Source organism: Arachis ipaensis, chromosome B03 (genome assembly GCF_000816755.2).
Source record: "Arachis ipaensis cultivar K30076 chromosome B03, Araip1.1, whole genome shotgun sequence".
Lineage (NCBI taxonomy): Eukaryota > Viridiplantae > Streptophyta > Magnoliopsida > Fabales > Fabaceae > Arachis > Arachis ipaensis.
The window spans coordinates 117,891,885-117,912,337 of record NC_029787.2 but is presented as its reverse complement, the minus strand read 5'-3'; the positions used below and the strand labels follow the sequence as shown (position 1 = coordinate 117,912,337).

The 20,453-nt window shown below is 29.6% G+C and overlaps 2 long non-coding RNA genes across 2 annotated transcripts in view; both read right to left on the bottom strand.

Moving 5' to 3' along the window:
• LOC110270331 overlaps positions 1-10,993 on the bottom strand; it is an 18,327-nt gene extending 7,334 nt beyond the window's left edge. Inside the window, exon 1 of the long non-coding RNA XR_002359746.1 lies at positions 10,960-10,993. This is a non-coding gene — a long non-coding RNA (uncharacterized LOC110270331). The remainder of the gene's footprint in view (positions 1-10,959) is intronic.
• Positions 886-4,633, bottom strand: LOC110270330. Its single transcript, XR_002359745.1, has 3 exons — positions 4,519-4,633; positions 3,540-3,619; positions 886-1,895 (listed from the first exon to the last, which is right to left on the bottom strand). It is a non-coding gene; the product is annotated as an uncharacterized LOC110270330 (long non-coding RNA).

Genomic DNA, 20,453 nt, shown 5'->3' with positions numbered 1-20,453 from the left:
TCTATTTTTGTTTTTTCACAATAATAAAATTAAGAATGCATATAAAAAAAACCTTAAATTTCTTTGGACATGTGTGTATAATTATTAATTACATGTATCTGTTATTTTTCCCATACGAGGCGCATTTATTCCTATAAAATACAAGTATATCAATTAGGTTTTTCTAAAAAAATTGACGTCAATCTACTCTTTAACGTAGACATTAGACTCTAAAAATACTTATTAAATCGGTTTAGTGCATAAAAAAATTATATATGACGTCATTGTATTTTTTAAAAGTATATATAACAATTTTTTTAAAATAAATAATTCACATAGTTCTTTTAGAGATATAAGAGTCAACAGTGATTTAGCCCCCCAAAAAATTTCAATTTTAATACAATGTTACTCAAAAGATAATAATAACAAATGACGTCCAAAAATTTAGATTTTTTGACAAAATATCCCAAACATTTTGTCAATAGTTATTTATCTACCCAACTGTTAAATTTTAATGAAGTTACTGAACTACTCTCGTCTACTAATGAAGCTGTGCATCCAATTGGAAACAAGCAGCAATGGAAGGACCTTAAATGATACGATCAATGGCCCATCTCATGGTGGGCCGAACCAAGAACCTAAGATTGAGGAATCCAAAACAAAAGAGTGAGAAGGCTTCTAACATGGATGAGAAAGATTACCATGCATGAGAAGATGCACAGTAGAGGAATAATTCTCAAACTTAGTTCATACACAATAAAATTTATAGAAAAGTCTAAGAGCCAGCAATTTTGTTAAATTCCAGTATGTAATCAGCAAAGAAAAGTGAGTCATTAGATGAAATCTCACACCAATTTCACATCATTAAAATCATTATTGATGACTATTTGATGGCTACAAATTACAAAAGTTGCTGGCCTTCTAGCATTCCTCTTAGGGGTATGAATAGAGGGGAGTGGAATGTTGTGGAGTGAGGTGTGTAATTGATTTGGTAATTGAGTGGAGTTTCTTCCCAACTCGAATAGGGAGAATTGGCGTTGCTTTGTTCCTTTCTTGGGTGATATACATTCTTTTACTCGCTATTCTTTTATTGATTCTCGCATACTTGATTGTGTTGTTCACTCTAGTGTGGAATGTGCTGTTATTGTTATATTGCAGTGATCTATCAATTGGTGCTTTCATTGAGTGTCCGGAGATGACGGACGGAACTCGCCGAGGCCAACGAGAGGGCAGATGAGACTCAGCATCAACTTAAGTCTTTGAAGTTGTCGTTACCGTCAATTGGGAAGTTGTTACGAAAAAATGTGAAGTTGAAGGAGAAAGTTGAGGATTCCGTCGGGCCAGGGGACGACTCGATGTGGGGTGGCTTTTAGTCACGGGTCCGGGGAAAGTGAAGATGGCCGAGCTGCCAATGTTTGAAGGCGATGGTCTGGATGACTGGGTGTTTCGAGCTCGGCAATATTGAACAAAGGATTAGGGTGATGTCCTTCCATTTGGTGGGAGCTGCTTATGCATGGTATCGCTGGGGGGTGAACAACAACATCCAATACACGTGGGAGTCTCTAATTTGGGAAGAATGGTACGACGGAGGAATATCATAGTCAATTTGAGGAGTTAACTAATAGGGTTTCATGGATAAGTGGAGTTGATCATCTTTTTGTCTGTTGCTAAGCTCCAGGAACATTTGAAATGTTAATTACTTTCATCTCAGCCCACTTCTTATGTCCAAACAGGATCTGTAGCAAAGTTATATGAACAAAAAGCACTGCCACCTTGGGCCTCAGTAGCACACACCGGCCCAGTATTCGAGTCCGAACCGCTTTCGGCCAAAATCGGACCTTGAATCTAGTTCCCCTCTACACCATACCGGCGAAGACACGGAAGACAGAACCCCCGTACTCTGACGACAACCCCTTCTGCGAACAAGAAAATGGGAAAAAATAGAAGCACGCAAAAATGAAGGATGGATATGTGTGTGAGAAAAAAAAAAACACACATATATATTTTTTTTTGTGATTACACTTATATACTTGAAAATCGACGTATTATATTTGTTCAAATATACATAAACAAAATATTTTTTAATTACATGCTTATTGATGTCTGATTGTAGTGAAATTTAACATAGATGATCTTTTTTATTATATGTTATTGACTTATTGTGATTCATTAGTGAATTGATAAAAAAAATGCCCTATAAAAATTTATGAGCTATATAAATTTATTCATTTTTGTACGTACTGGTATAATTTTAGTGTAATACTCAATTATTGAATTTTATGGTATTTTTTAAAATTGTGCGAGCAAGACAATACACCCCTTGTATTAATAATACGCTCCCTTGTTAAAATATACAATACAAGGAGACATATTGTCAATATAAAAAAACGTATTGTCCTATTCTCACAATTTTAAAAAATACCATAAAATCTAATCATTAAGTATTATACCAAAATTTTTTTAATATACAAAAAAATTAGCCATATAAATTTACTTAAACTAATACCAATGTCATTGATGATATACGGATGAGATTATAATCAGACACGGTCAATTTATTGTTTTTGGAACAAATGGTTTAATAATCATTGAGAAAAGATTACCCTCATGTAAGTTTTTTCATTTTGTCAATATACCTCAAATGGGTTATTTAGCGTGACAAATAAGAATGGTATCAAGTATCAACAGGAAAAGAATTAATGATACAATTTTATTCCATGTTTTTGTGCGTAATCAAATGAACCTTATGAATGATTAATTTCAAGAACCTTTTCTATTGGTCAAAAATCTTTTGAAATTTTTTCAGGTGCACTCCCTAAGTCCCTATAACACTGACACAATTCTAGAGGCTAACCTCCTAAAATGAAAGCTTATCAAGTTCTCCTTCAACCTGTTAGCATACCTAGTGTCAAAATGTCTTCAATTCAAATTTTTAGAAGTTTTGGCAAATGAAAAGATAAGGATAGGATATATAAGTGAACAGGATTTACAATGATGACTTCAGAGGCCTGATTAATGTGATCAATTCCACACAGCATCTTCTCGGTGCCTTTTACTTGAACATCCAATTTAGCATCACTTTTATATTATATATCAACAAGTACAAAAAGCTTATTCACACAAACACTTACTCAAAGATTTTAGAAAACAATGGTATTGCCCTAAGTTTTATGCATTTCTTTCTTAAAAGCTAACTTTAGTAGATCTACTGATAATATAAAACTTATCGGCAGTTGATTGCTAAAATCAACGGTTGTACAGTGAGAAAATCAAAGATGGATTATTGTTTCAATGTAACTTTATGCTATAGATTTATATTACTCTCCCTAATATCTTTTTTTATTATATCTTTTCACAATCCATCATGTGCTGAGTCCTTTCGGTAATCATCGTTGGTGTGGCAAACTAACAAATCTTTTCCTATTGGATCAATTATTTTTATTACATGAACTTGCATATCTATGTTGCATTATTGGTTTAGTGACAATTATACAAGCCATCTCATCAAGTTCAAAGCACAAGATTAATACCCCAACGAAGTTCAACACTGGAAAACTTACCTGCCAAATATTTTCTCCATTGTTCTAAACTTGCAACCAATAAGCAATCCATTTTGTTTATAAGTAAAAGCAATGATTGCCTGCAGAAATGTTTTATGCACAATGAAATTAAGTACTTTCTATTTGTGTTATTAGGAACTAACTCATGTTTAAAAAAAGGGAAAAAATAGAAAATAATAACAACAACGAAAACAGAAAAATGAACAAATGGCAATAGTTATGAAATTTGATCCACTTCATGACAATGAACCCAATAAAACTAAATTTAGAAATTTGAACTCCATGTATAAAAAAGATACTCATAGTGGCCAGTCTCTGATACAAATAATAGAAAGATTCATAATCTCCTCCATTATGGCAACTCATTAAGATTTTATCTATCATCAATTCATCGCTGGTATTTTTATATATCTCGAGGGTCAGAAAATATCATTTTGTTACCCCAAATGCTACATAGCCACCAAAATGTAGTTGCAAGAAATACTAGAGTATAGTGTGACAAACACCAATCAGAAATCTCGGTTCTATTTTTCTAGCAAGTAGCAGTGAATAAGAACCAAAGTTTATAATCATAAGAAAATAAATTGGAGATGTTATAAAGTTATAATCACACTGTTGAAATAACCATGTGGAAGCATGCCACCCCATTAGAATTTTGATATTTGAAATGACACAAAAGTCATATAGCCTCCACATTGCAAATTCACTACATCATCAAGAAATATTTTTATCATAACATGTTACCAAAATCATATACAATTACAATCACATAACAAAGCAAGTAGAAGCAATTCTTTAAAATCAGGGATGATGTGAAAAGAGCAAACTCGTCTCCGGTTAATTTCCCACCTTTAATTTGCACTATATAAAGGACACATACATATTCAAAACAAACTAAATTCAGAAACCCCGTTGAGAAATCCACACATACAAAAAGGCTTGGTGCTGAAATTGGATTGCTGTGATAGTAAAATGATACCTTTGCACATTGTTTATACTAAATCTAATAGGATAGGCCATATCATCGTGCCTATCTGAGTGTGAGTATATATTGTAATATTGGGATGGAAGAACATTGCCTTCTGCTTTGTCATTCTTTTAGTATTGTAATTTTATCTTTAATTTTTGCAATGTAAAAGTTCTTTTTGTACTATTACTTAATCATATAATTGAACAATGATAATTAAAGGAAAGAATGAAAACTATGGTGGTGGTGGCGGTGAGTAGTGATGATGATGATGATGCATTAGGCTATTAGGCATAATAATGAGCATAATGGCATAATGGCACATTGGCATGTGTGTGTCAGTATATCTACATGGCCTTCTGAGTCCGTACAACCCATCAGGTACAGACCACTCTAGATCATTTCAGAATTCAGATAATATGCCCCACTTACAATTGCTCATCTACTTAATCATCCCAATAATTTATTTACAATAATAATGATTTTCTCGTGCAAACCAAAAAAATAGAGGCCATGCCTTTGTAATAACTAATAAGTGGCTGCTAATCAAGTATAGAATAACGCAAAAATAGAAGAGTGTCGTTTCGATGTATGCATGACGATGAAATGACCTCAATGAGTCCAGTCCAAACCTTATTGTATTAACAATTTGGATAATCTTCCTTAATTATTGAAAATAAAAGTTTTGAAAAGCTGCGAGTGAATGAGTAATAATCTAATGGGGATTGCGGGGTCCCCGAATGCAAGGTCGGTCCATAATTGGGTCCATTAATATGATGTTGTTAGCATGGCCCAGGGCTTTAGGAATAGGCATGATGAAGAAGATTGGGATTGGACCGTAGGGAAAAGAAATGTCTCACTCACTCACATATGGTTTTTGCTGTGTACCAATCTTAATGTCAAAGGACTGTTAAGGGCAACTGAGATTGTAACAAGAATAATATTCGAGATTATGATTAGACGAAAATATTATATATTAGAGACATTACTTTTATTAGTTAATGAGTATGTTATGTTATTAATTAATAGATATGTTATTAAGATTAATAAAGTTATAAAATTATTAAATTATAATATTAAACACGTACATTAAAAATAATAAAGGTTTTAATCATTATTTCATAAGGTATAAATAAGAGGGAAAAAAATTGATAAGTAATTTTTTTTTCAATATGTTATCACTTAAAACCCGAATGACTTAAGTATTGGAATATTTTGTAAATTGTTCTCTTTATTTGGTTCTAATATTGTCAAATTAAGATTTTTGAATTCTATTAGTTCGTTACCTCAATAAAAGATCTGAACAAATTCAAATGATAAATTAAATATCTCTTTATGTTATATTTGGATTTAAAATTTATTAAAATTCAAATATGAATAAAAAACTATAAGTGTTAGATATACAAAGGTATAGGATAAATAAATTTATGATATAATGCTTAGAATTAGGAGCGTCCAAACTCCAATCCATGTAAATAAATAAAAAAACAGCTCACATGTAGAGAAGTATATGTCATTCCATCTTTTTTATCTTTAGTTCAAATCATAGTTGGGACTTCGGAGTTTATTTCTGAAACGGATATTTTTCGATTTTTTTTATAAATAAATTAAATATTTTATTTATCAATATATATTATTTAAAAAATATTTATATTTTTAAATATTATGTATTCTGTACATACATAAAGTTAAATATAATGCAATATTATTAATTATTTTACTAAATATATATATATACCAGGATGGGTATTATCCAAATCCGACTCTGTCATACCTCATAGGTACTTATTAATTTGAGTAGTGTTGTTAATCCAATATACAAATATTCATATCTCGTTACAGTATATACACACACTACAAGAAAAAAGGCATATAGCTACGTTTTAAAAGCGTGGCCAAAAGTGGTCAATGACCATGCTTTTATGAGGGTGGTGATTGATTAGAGATTTGGCCGCGTTTTTTTTTGTTACGCTTAAAAAGCGTGGCGAAAAGGGTCTATGGCCACGCTTTTATGAGGATGGAATTGATTCGAGATTTGGCCACGCTTTTTTTTCACGCTTAAAAAGCGTAACCATAAAGAGAAACAGGCACACTTTTAAAGCATGGCGACAAGGTTTTGTTATAGTGACGTTTCAAAAGTGTGGCCGTTTTCGACAACTCTTTCGGCACGCTTCAAAAGCGTGGCCAAAGGTTGCAAAAAAAAAACGTTTCGAAAAGGATATAATTAGTTAATTACATTGCAAACCCTCTTCAAAACTCTATCTTTCTCATTCGAACCCTTTATACTCACCCTAAAAAGAAAGGCCCTTCGAAAGAACCCCAGCACTCCGCGACCCCAGCGATCCGAAGAACATCGCCGTTGCTCGCAATGCCTCCGTCGGCGCTCCCTATTCCGGCACTCACACCATTGCTGCTCACACTCTAAACCCTCTTTCGGCGGTGACTCTCTCTGGCAGTGACTCCCTCAGCACTATCGCAAACCCTCCGTTGATGCTCCCTCCGCTGCCGCTCCCTTTCGTCACTGCAAACCCCTAACCCTTTCCACCGCCGCTTCCTTCTGTCGGAGCATTGGAGAAGGTTTGTTGTTCAGTGCCACTCCCTTCCATCGTCAAGCTTGAGGGGGTTGCTGTCACAACCGGCGAAGAGGACGAAGATGCCATCCTCGATCTGTAATCCCTAACTCATGCTTTTTCAGTAAATCTTCGATCATCATTTAATCATTTATTTTGAATATTACAATAAATCTGTGCTTTTAATTGTTATTACTTTTTTTCAATTGATTTTAGGAAATCGAAGTTTTACCGATTCGACAAGGAAGGAAACCGGTGAAAGGAGAGAACTGCATGCACTGTCAAGTTTCCAAAGAACAAAGTTACTAGCAAGGTATGGCTTCTCATCTGAACAAAATTCATTTGTGCTTCTTTGTTTATGTTTTTATTCTCTGATTCATTTGTGCTTCTCTAGTTCTCTAATTCTTCAGTTCGTAAGTAGTTAGAGAAGTTTAAATGATAATTATTTGAGCCTCATATAATAATGTCGAACATAATTCTTTTGCTGTCATTATAGTAGTTAAATCTAAGAAGGTTAATTGGTTTATTTGTGCAACTAAGTTTTGTTCTTTTTTTGTGTTTATGCAGAACAAAATCATTGCTGAGTGTGGTTCTTTAGTTGTAAGCACTCTAAATCATTGAAAAAGGTAATTCATGGATTCTATATTTTTTTTTCTTTTAAAAATTATACTAGAACAATATAATCTGATATGAGAAGCTGTTAATGCTCTAGCTTGATTTATATTTATAAGAAATTATGAATTGATTGGTTAAATAGCTTATCCTGGGATCCCAAACACTTTTGTCTCCAATGTTTCAAAGTGACTATATATAAATATTGACGAGCTCAACATATTGCTATTCGCTGTCCCTGCTACCTCTTATTCTGCTTCTACTTTGCTGCTGCTACTTGACTCTGTGTTTCAATCTCAGCTTCAGGTGCCTTTTTCCCGTATTTGTAGAACTTCTCTTAAGAGCTTCAATAGCTTGAGGAGTATTGCATGAACCAGAAATTCATTGATTCAATGGTATCTATATATAACTCTCTTATTAATGTTTTTACTTTGTTTAATTTTTTCAGCACCGCTTGATTCATCTGCATTTGACCTAATGAGCACTTTTACTTGCATGAACTAATTGAAATCTCAAGATTGAATTTCTTGATTCATAGTACTAAGTCTATCCATGGTCTTATCATGTGTTAAATTTTAGGAGTATTTTTAATAAAAAGCAGCCAAGAAAACTCAGATCCATATCACCTCTATTTCTCTCATGTATCCTTTATGATGTGGTAGCACATTGTTTATAATGTTTATTATTTTACATCAAATCCATTCTCTTATATGTTTATTGAAAAGAAAAGGTTTTATTTTGCTAGTTCTAATAGTATAATAATGAGTAGATTATGATTTAAGAATAAAATTTGACACTGAATCTAGATGTTATTTATTTTTCTGATACATTATCTTGTTATCTCCTCCTTTCATAAACTTAGTATAATAGTTTCTGATTATAGAAGGATTATGAATGTCTATGTTGCGAATATGCTTTTTTTGTGCTTGTTTTTCTAAAGTCTACTAATAATTCGTAGCAACTAGCATATTTGAGCAAGGATTCACAATGGAACTTGAAAAATCTGTGTAATAGTTGTCAAATTTGATAAGCTAATTGAAGTATTAGATAGTATTGTGTTTTGAAAATACAATATTTGTAGAGGCCCTTTACTGTTTTTGAAGTACAACACATTTTTTCCTGTGATAGGAGAATTACATTTCAAAATTAATGAATAATATATGCATGATTTTTTTAGTGATTTATTTATGAGTTGTTTCTTTGTAGTTCAATATTTCTCAACTTTTTTTTGTGATTGTAATTTTGATATTTTTGAATTAGTTGGTTTTCTTTTACTGCAACTATTGCCACATTGGTAACCGTTGCTGAAATATTGAAAAATAATGGGTTTGCTATTGAAAGGAGTAAGACATTTTATGCTTGCTGATTTTAGATTATGTTTATTGTCTTAATCATTATGATCTGCTGCATTGATTTCTGACTGCTACATATGATAAATGGTGTTTTAGATTGAAATATTATTTGAGAGTTGGGAAGACTGCAAACTTTGATGAGCTGATGGCTGCTGTGGCTATCGAAGGTGGCAAAAATGGAGACATCAAAGAAAACAATCTATGAGGGGTTATGGAAATTACTTGTGAATCGGGCGACGATATTTTATATTATTTAAAGAATTTCATTTTTGTTGTTAGTTGGTAGAGGACAAGCATAAAATTTATTATATATAATGTGACTTACAATTTTAAATTCTTAAATTTCTTCCGTTCTTTTATCCATATAAAAAGAGTGCCCTAGTGTTTTCTTTTTTGGTGGGACTAATATATGGAGATGATGCCATTTGATTATTTCTATGCTTTCATGCTCAAGTTGAGAAACTTGTTGAGAAATCAAAGTTTTGAACTCGAGATTTATTTTGTATTTGACTATTAATGTATAAAATAATTATAGCAAAATTATATATGTCACTAATTACTATTTGATTTGTCTTGTAATAAAAATTGCATACTATATTTATAGGTTTGATAATAAAAAAGGACTGAATTTATATTGTGCAATGATGAAGGTAAAGTAAAAAAAAAAAAGATTTTTTTTTTTAATTTGATAAGGCTATCGCCACGCTTTAAAAGGCGTGGCGATATGTCACCAAAAGGGTGGCGATAGAGCAACCGCCACACTAGCAGATGTGACCATTTCAAAGGCGTGCCGGTAACTCAAAAAGCGTGGCAAAAACTATCGCCACGCTTTTTTAATTTTTCTGCTACGTTTTTTTAACTTTTCGTCACACTTTAAAAACGTAGCAATAGAGCTATTTTTTTAGTAACGTATTTTGTTTCCACTGCTTGCAAACGAGATATAGTCGTTAAAATTTTCACACATATCTCGTTTACACTCGAGATATGACTTAAAAAAAATCTTTAATTTATTTTTTTGAAAACAAATCCATTATTTTGCACCTTTTATATATGCCTGATTTGAGTTTACCAAAACAAAAATTGCTGATTTGATCTTCTAAATATTTTCTTCAAGACTTCAACCAAGTTTCTTCCTACTCAAACCCCGTTTTTGTGAAGAAAACATATCCTTATTATACACTTTAAGCCTTCACTGTTCCGTTGATGCAGTCAATTATATATATTGTTGTATGTCTTTGACGTCTATCGTATTTAATATTTTTTTCATTTTTTATCAATTATTTTTATATAAAAAATAAAAGGTATGAAAAAATATACACATAAATAGCATATATAATAATTTTTTAGAATTAATATAAGTGAAAAAGTTGAATAAAATTTAGAGTTATTCTCCACGTACAAGCGTTTTTTCATACAAATCATTTATATTTACGCGGTTTTTATGTTTTTTTCTCGTGCCTCTTCTTCTTCTTTTTCGTAATTTTTCTCTCTTGTTATTGTCGTCGTCAACACCACCTCTTCCTCCTCCTTCTCTTCCTCCTTCTTTTTTCATTGAAATTTCTTCTCTTCTTTTCGTTTTCTCTTTCTCTTTCATCACCAGTTATCTCATTTGTTGAAAATAATAAATAATTAAGGTTCAGATTGTCAATTGAACCAGAACAAAATTGATTATTGTTTTGAATCCAAGGCTAAGGTGTGGTTCAATTTAGAAGAAAAAATATAGCACTAGAGAAAAGATTTTTTTGCAGCAAATTTGAATGTAGTACAAAGATATTTGGGTGTAGTACGAAGATATTTGGGTGTAACACGAAGATATTTGGTGTATTTTTATTCTGATAAGTTCTGCATAGTTCAAAACTCTTCCTCTTCCTCCTTCTCATCTTCTACTATTTCTTTTTTTTTTTTTTTATCATCATCACCATCTTCTTCTTCTTTTTTTTCTTATTTATCTTTTTTTATATTACATTCTCAAGTTTCTTCTTGTTTTACTCTCTTAACAAGAATAAAAACAAAAAAATCAAACAAAGAAGAAAAAGAAACACAATGCAGTAAATTACTTGAAAGATGATGAACTTACATTCATTTAACTAAAAGAAAGAAAGAAATAAGAAAAAAAAGAAGAAAAAAATGCAGCATTAGAGAAAATATTTTTCTGTATTTGTTGCAAATTTGGGTGTAGCACGAAGATATTTGGGTGTAGCACGAAGATATTTGGGTGTATTTTAAAAATTTTTGGGTGTATTTTTATTCTGATAAGTTCTGCATAATTGAAAACTCTTCCTCTTCCTCCTTCTCATCTTCTACTGTTTTTTCCTTTTTTTTATCATTATCACAATCTTTTTCTTCTTTTTTTTCTTATTCATCTTTTCTTTTTTATTTTACCTTCTCAAGTTTCTTCTTGTTTTACTCTCTTAACAAGAATAAAAACAAAAAAATTAAACAAAGAAAAAGAAGAAACACATAATGCTGCAAAATTACTTGAAAGAGGATGAACTTACATTCATTTAACCAAAAGAAAGAAAGAAATTAGGAAAAAAAAAGAAGAAAATAGTTTTCTGTATTTGCAGCAAATTTGGGTGTAACACGAAGATATTTGAGTGTAATACGAAGATATTTGGGTGTATTTTAAGAATTTTTGAGTGTATTTTTATTTTAATAAGTTTTGCATAATTCAAAACTCTTCCTCCTCCTCCTCTTCATCTTCTACTGCTTCTTCTTCCTCATCTTCTTATTTCGTTTTCTTATAATTCTTCTTGGGAAAAAAATCAAACAAAAAAAAGCATAATATTACAAAATCAATAGAAAGAGGAGGAGGAAAAAAATGCAGCAACAACAACGGTAATAAAAAAATAACGATGAAGATGAAACACACGAAGAAAAAGGAGGAGAAACCAAAGAAAAAGGAAAAGAAGAAGAAGGAAGATGAGGAGGAGAAGGAGGAACGTGAAGAAGAAGAAGTGTCTTCCATAATGGTGAGTGAGAGAGCGCTTTGGAAATAATGGTTGAGTGACACGTCTGTTATCACGCTCCAATGGATGAATGTAGTTTTTGTTAGATTTGGCCCAACTTGTAAGAGTTGTAAGCCAAAAAAACTTGTATGTATAGCATAACTCTAAATGTTAATCTATTCTATCTATTTTATCTATCTATTTTATTATATAAAAATCGGATTTTTATACTTAATGATGGAGCTGACGTAGCATACTTCTGAGAGTGTTTTTCAATTTATTTCTTTTAACTCATTAAATACAAGTTATTACGATAAACTAACTACATAAACTAATTGATTTGATTAGATATTTAAATATCACATCATTTATTATAATTTATATCAATTTGATTTGGTAATATTTCCTAATTTATTTCTTTTAATTTTCTGTTAGTATTTTTTTATTTTTTTAATTTATTAAACCAAATTTATTGTGTGTACTAATTAATTAATTTAATTAATTTATTAGTCATTAAAATAATAAATCTATGAATAAAATAGGCAACTGAAATATTTTTAACTAATAATTAAATCAAATCAAATCAAATTATTAATATTGAGCCAAATCCAAATAATGTGAATTAAGGATTAAATTAAAATAAAATAATTTTTTACTTATTTAAATTGAATATAATAAATACAAATTAATTTTGTTAGATAATCATAGTCATTTGGCCTACTATATATATAGATGGCCACACAAAATTATAAGAATAATGATTTTTATCGCAAATACTATTTCAACTCTTCTTTTCTTCTTCTTTTTTCTTTATGTATAATTTTTTTATGTATAAATCTACCCAAAATGGGAAAGTACGGATAATATTTTATTGATTGTTTGTTTGATGAATATATGTCAATTTAGGCATTCTACCACTGTGGATGAAAGTTGACCGGTAGTACTTCAAGGTGACCAGTGTATTTTTTTTATAGTATTAGATAGAAGGATATTTGTTAAAATGAATATACTCATTGTAATGAATTTTTTTTCAATTATTAAATTTTTATGTCAGTCGTGTAAATTCTTTGAAGGCACAAGATAATAAAATAGGTTGACTTTAATATCATTAGAAGATAAAAAAATATATAAGATAAATAACATATATAATTTTAAAGTTATTAATCATAGACTATGGACAAATTATTTTAAAAAAAATCTTATGGATCAACATGTAATTTTTTTATTTTTTATATTAAAATTTTTTAGACTTATCAATATTTAAATTGTCTATACATCACTTCTCAAAATATTATGATTTCACAAGTTATAATATATGATATTAGTTATTGTTATATATATAAAAAATATGACTTATTTAAACATTGTTTGAATTAGAAGAATTTGTAGGAAAATAAAATGTTGGAGAAGAAAATAGATGGAAAAATCAATTTTTCATTGTTTGGAAAATAAAAAAGTGTATGTGAAGCTCATGTAAATTTTTTCTCTTTAAAGTTGCGAAAAAAATTGAAGGAGAAGTGCAAACATGGATAAAAGTACAAAGTTACCCTTTGAATTATAATTTATACATAATTTATAAACACATTAATGTAATTTTACTCTATTATAATTTTCGCTCTTACTTTTCTTTCCATCCAAGTAAAAGAAAAATGTTTCTCTATTTTTTTTTCCATTCATTTTTCTTCGTCTAAACAGCATGCAAAAAGTATATTTTTCTTTTTATTTTTTTCCTCTCATTTTCTTTCTTTCTATTTTCTTTTTTCTTATTTTTCATCTTATATCCAAACAATAGTTTAGTGTTTATCTATTTATCTTCTATTAATATTGTTATAACAAGGATATATGTGACTTTATAAAAATGATATCACCTAGACTTTTATTATTTGAGAATTTATTGAGTGGCTGGAATAACTCCACGTCACGAGCCAACGAATACTAGCAATAAGAATGATCACAAAAACAGCCGAAACAGGTATTTACAGGGATCACTCGTGTTTTAGGGCTAGATGGGGACCCGTGAAATCTTCACCGGGTCGATCGGGTCGTGTAACCCGCCAAAAAAGGCGGGGTGAAGTGGAAATTTGAGACCGCCAAATTTAAAAAGTCCGTCTACCCTGTACCGCCTAATCCGTGGGTTTTGGCGGGGCGGACTTCCCCGCCGGGCCAAGTGTTTTTTTTTTTGTCAGGGCTATAGTTTTACAAAGCTCAATGATGTTATTGATCTACAAGAGGATGAAAATGATAATTGAAGATGTTCTAAGTTATATTTTGGATTATGTTTTATATTTAATTGATTATAAACTTGAAGATGTTTAATTATATGTTTTGGACAATATTTATTTTGCTTTGGACAATGTTAGTTTTATTATTTTGTTTCAAAAAATTTGGTTTATAATTATTGAAATGGTTGTGAAATTATATATATTGTTTAATATTTAATAGTTTATAAAAAAAGAGAGATTTGGTGGACATGGCCCGCCAACCCATCAACCTACCGTTAGGAGAGACAGGACGGTCCAGTCTGCCAGATGATGGACTTTTGGTCGGGTAGGATGGGCTTCCCAGTTTGCCACCCTTAATGGGGATACGGACATAAATATCCGCCCCATAAAACATATTAAATACACGCGAATATACAATTATTAATGTATCTTAATTTATATATAAATAAATCTATTTCTTGAATTTAGTAACTCTAATTCCTGCCTCTAATTTAAATTCCTCCCTCCCTAAGGGATCTTCTAATTTGAACTCTCTCTCTCTCTTTGTATTTTCTAAGGGATAATTAAAGAGAAACTTGCAAAGACAGAGAAGAGACAGGGTATTTTTTTTTAAATAGGAGTGAGGAATGGAAAAGGGCCTTGTCACACTCCCCTGAGTATCCATTATCATACCTAATTAGTAACGGAGATCCAATCTCAACCGATTTGAGAAGGGACGCATGGACGTCATCTGCATTGGACCTCTAAGGTAATGAACCTAAGTCGGATTTGGGACCCTAACAATGGGCCTTTAAGGTTGATCTTACTTGCATTGAGGTCTCACTAGACCCAAATATATCTTGAATTAATATTTTGAGTCATTATTATAATAAATACTATACTATTTAATATATTATAACACTTAGTATATATAAAAGTTGGCGTACTAATATAATATATATTATCGATTATTAAGTTTATAATTAATTTTTAACCCAATTTTCGGTAACTAAAATTTAAATGATTAAAATTATTAAATGCTGAATATTTTGTATCTAACCAATTTTATTTTTGTTATTAAAATTAAAAAAGGATGAGTTGTTAATCAATTTTAAATTTAAATTTAGATTTGAGTAAGAAAATAAAAAAAATAGTTTAAATTTTATCTCACTAACTATGATTGATTTCAAGATAAGAAATTACTTTGTACATCATATATATTATAGGATAGTATGGTCATTGTTATTTTTTAATGATAAATATTATCTAATAAAATGGTGTAAGAAATTAGAAAAAAATGTATTTACCAGTTCAGAAAATATTAATTTATTTTTCAATGGAATAAATGATATATTGAATAACAAAAGTTGTTATTGGTTTCTCTTCACACTAACTAATACTCAACAATGGTGTTTCCGTATATCATATTACCAATAAATATTAATCGATCTAATAACTTTTGTAGTGACATAAGTTTATAAATTTGAAAATTTAAAAATTATTTCATAAAATGTGAAGTTTTAACAAATAACAATGTTGATCATATTATTTTGACTTCAAAAATAAATACGATACTAACAAATAAAATTGTCACAGATAAATTTTAACAAAAACAAAAGTCTATAAATATTGCTATTAATAAGAAATTAATTTATTTTAAAGACAAATACAATTTTTTTTATGAATTTTTTAACTCAATAAGTTGAAGATTAATCCATCACATATTGATACTCTATTTATTAAGAATCTATCACTAACTGATGGATTATTATACACATAAAACAAAATTTAAACTACAAATAATTATTTAATCAGTTTATAAAATATTTATAGTGATAATTATTATATATATTTTTTATTTAATTTTTTAATAAATTTTTTTTTATATAATTTGATGTATTACCCGTAATTTTGGCACCGAACATACACTAGTTAATGGTAATAAGCTGGCATAGTTGATGAGCAAGATCGATCTAAAACAAACGAACAGCGTATAAAGTCTATCTCACCATCAATATTATTATTATTGCGCGCATATTATTCCACTGTCACAGGATCACAAAAAGTGTACGTTGTTGTTAGTTTGTTACTAAATCTAATAGGTAAGGCCATATAATATATTATTCTCATTGAATTGAAACCATATGTTTTATATCATGGTGCGTGTCAGAATGCGAGTATAAATTATTGGGAGAATGTTAGACGGTCAATAAATTAAAATTTATTATTTTTGTTATTAATTAGTTAATAATATTTAAAATATAAATTAAAAATATATTATTAAATTATTAAATTAAAAAATTAAATTAATTTTTAAAGATATTGACCAAAAATAATAAATTTTGTTGGTGTTTAAATTTTTTTCTGTACTATTGTATGGGGAATTCGGGATGGAAGAACACTGTTCCCTTCATATAGGAGCATATTCATCACCCTTAATTAGTAATAATAAGATTAGTTGCATTGTTACTCCGAATATGTCAGAGATATGTAATAATTTCGATACAGGTAAGTGCCATACTTTTGCACCGTCATTGATTTATCAATTAATGATTCAGATGAAAATTGATACATCAGGATTTAGAAGAGACAACCTTTTTTCTTTTTCAAAATATTAATTTGAGTGAGATATATAGGGATATGGATACGTGAGAGTTTGATGTTCAAATTTTTGTTTTTAAAATGAGTAAATTACTAAAAATATAATAGAATATTTTTTTATATTATTTGAAGACTTTTTACCAATAACAAAATTTGAGTGAATTTTTGTCTGCAACAAAATTATTTAAATACATTTACAATAGTTTACCCTTTTAAAATATCATCTGCTGTATATATTTATTAAAAAAAACAACTTTTTTTATAATTGATAAGATTTGAACTCAAACTTTTATATAAGTTGATTATCATTTTAACTAATTATAAATATATTAATTATGATACATATTTATATCCTAATATATGATGGGGATTAGAAGAACTTAATCTACAATTTTTTATGCATATTCACAAACAGGTTATTTTGTTTATTTTTTAAAATTTGAATTCAAAATCTTTTAAATAGAATATAAAATTCAAATTTACTAGAAGTGTTAATCATTAGGTTGAGTGAGGCTGTGTTTAATGTAATGTCAAAAGTAAATTTGCCTACCAAAACATAATATTTGTGATGTGGGTCATTGGGCTTGCTTACCAAATTATTATTATTATTATTATTATTATTATTATTATTATTATTATTTAGTAATAATGATATGTTTATGATAAGTTGGACTAACAATAGAAAAGTTGTCCCAAAGTAAAAAGTAAAAACAGATATCTATAGTAAAATCGACTACTAAACGTATATTAATTTTGAATTAAACTGAGGTATACCACTATAAATAACGGTAAATAATATTTTTATAAAAAAAATAATATTACACATCTAAATTTTTTTATGATTCAAGTCTAATTAAATTAAATAATAATAAAATTTAAAATAATATTATTTATAATTAATTTTTATTATGTTAGATTAATTTAATAAGACTTAATTAATAAAAAAAAATTTAGTATATAACATTATTTTAAAAAAAAATACACGAACTGAGTAATAAATAAAGGTAGAGTGATTCTACTTCTTTCCCCACATACATTATTCTGAACTATACTTCCCATATTTATTAAGTTGAACGTTAGAATTTTTTCTACGAGTATACATCTCATCCCAGGTGAAGATCGAAAAATTAGTGGACAACATCAACTTAGACGAGATATATTTTAGACAGATTCTTTAAATACAAGATAAATGTAATAAATAAAAGAATGAATTAATATATGTCCAAATTTCAAACACAGGCGTTGTCCTTTCATCAAGTGAAGGGGGGAGTGCAGCCTTTTTCATCATTAGGAGTGAAAAAAGTTGTTCATCTTTTTAATGTTTAGGCTCAAAATTATAGGGCACATACACTGTAGGTTGAGAGAGAGAGAGAGTGAAAGCCATCACTGTTAAAAGTGCACACAAGTGAAGGCTTGTTCACTGGCAATGGGCCACCATGCACATCATATATCATGCTCTCTAAAGTTTGTGCCATCCACATCTCATGGAGAACCTATGCTCTGCTCTCCTACTCTCCTAGCTACCAAAAGTATTACAAAATCATTTAAAATTTGATACTCGTTAGCATATTTGTCATAACCGAACTCATGGTTGAACTGATCAAATTATTAGTTTATTGCTTTATTGATTCAATGGGTAATTCATTAGTTGAATCGTTTAAATTATAATTAATAAATATATATTTTAAAAAATAATTTAATTTGTATATATTATATATTAAAAATAAATATAAATGTAATAAAAAATAATTTGATTTAGTGACAGTTATACATACAAAAGATCCAAATTTAAATTTAAAGAGACTAGTTTATACCGATTCGCACCAATTCTAATCAGTTGTTCTAATTAACCATCAACTAGTCTAATCTGGTTTTAACAACTATACTCATTAGTCATAAGAGTGAATAAAAAGATATGAATGTGAAAGGTGCTAGCCTTTTGTGAAAGCACTCCCATGGTGTAACAGTTTCAATAGAAAAATCTTGCATTGGAGGATATCATATCCATCCCATTGTCCCCCTGTATCATCATTACCCTAGATTTAACCCCCAAGGTGAAATAATCAAAACATGATGATCTCTCAATCAATGAAATCAAAAAGATATTTAACTTTTTGGAGGGAATTATCCCCGGCCATTACATGCAAAAGACAACAGGCCCACCACTTTCTTTCTCGAATTATAACCAAGAAATATTTTAGTTGAACTAATCTTTTATATGTAGCTAGCTAGCTACCTACAATGATCCCCTTTCAAAATTCTCCTCTCAAGTTTCAAACTGATCATCGTATTATAACTAACAATATAATAGCCACAGTCGTTTAATAGGTAGATATTTCAAGTTCATTGAGAACCGCATTATTAGATGAACGTAATTATGTATAGGTAATTAGGTTGTAGCCCAAGCCATATAATAACTAGGAAAGAAAATGATCATTTTTGTGTGTGTGATCAATTAATGTCTATGTGACCATGCTGATGATATCTACAATTTAATTAGACTAGCTTGTGTTAAATCTATACGTAGGTAATGGTAGAAATGATAAATGTACAATCGATGATACCAGATGTTTAATTTTTAAGACTTAAATTCCCGTTTATCTCCCTCTGCTGTTCCGTCTACCTAGGTGATTGTCCCTCTAAAGTATTTAATGAGAAAAAAAAAATTGCACTACTGCTCCAAACTCGCACAATATTGTATGCTTTCCTTTTTTTTTTTTTCCTTTTCATTTTTTGTCCGAGTGTGTCCTTGATTTCTTTCATGATTAGCCGTACACACGAGCAATGAAGCTTATTATTTAAGCAGAGCACTTTAATCATTTGATTTCAGAATTTTCATATACACTATTCATGCGAATGCTTTTATAATGAAACTTCTATTTTCTTTATGGATATTTCCTCCTTCTAGCTATTTTTAGTTTATTAATCCCTTATGAAGATAGTTAGATTGTACTAGACTACTAGAGTAACTGAAATCTAGTAAATGAGTGTAGTAACAAGAGATGTGTTTGTTTAGTATAAAAGTAATAAGAGCCATATGAATAAGTTGACGCAGTCATCTATGATATAAATGAAACAACAAAGTACACGTTCTTATAATTTGAATTGGAATTGCCGCTGTTGGCATGAGACTCATGAGTTAAAAGGTTATACAAACGCTGGAAACATTAGCCGCAATCGCATATAATTTTCACTTTCCGCCGATTTGCGAAGCTAGCAAATGAAAATTTGGCATCATATTCTAAAGAAAAGTCCTATTAAGAAACTAAATCAAATAATATAGACTATAGTTAACCCTGTCCATGTTATATTTACTTTTCCATAGCGTATCACAATAAATTAGATAAACCTTTAATTTTTTGATGACATTTTTCTTTTGAATTCTTGACAAATACTGTTTTTAATACTTTACTTTTCTATAAATAAAATAGTGGTATACATGATAATCAGGCAAACCAAGAACATAAGAAACAACACCAAAAGATTGAACTACCCCCACAAGCCTCCCTACGGCAAATGGGGTCAGTACTTAACTAGATATTACTGCAAGTTAATTAACTAAGCATGTAGAGTATATATGCAGTGAATATATGGATGTACGATCTTCTAAAAGAAATATAAAAATGATAAAAAAAAAATGATAATTTAAATAATCCAGGGGAC